Genomic DNA, 237 nt, shown 5'->3' on the forward strand with positions numbered 1-237 from the left:
CCATATACACCATTACAGATAATCCTATTAGTCCTGTCGTTATTATCAATACCACTTCAAGCTTCATAGGGATTCTGATCATTATCTTCATTAGAGCGCTACTCTTAATGACCTGGATAGGAAGCTAGACGCAGATGAACACTTATTGCAACACAGTAGCAGAGTGGCTGGTATGTATCGCAATTATTTTTTTAATTAGCTGCCCCTCATTATATTTTACCCAACAGTACTGTTATG

The sequence above is a fragment of the Penaeus monodon genome, chromosome 19, assembly GCF_015228065.2.
Source record: "Penaeus monodon isolate SGIC_2016 chromosome 19, NSTDA_Pmon_1, whole genome shotgun sequence".
In the NCBI taxonomy this organism is placed as follows: Eukaryota; Metazoa; Arthropoda; class Malacostraca; order Decapoda; family Penaeidae; genus Penaeus; species Penaeus monodon.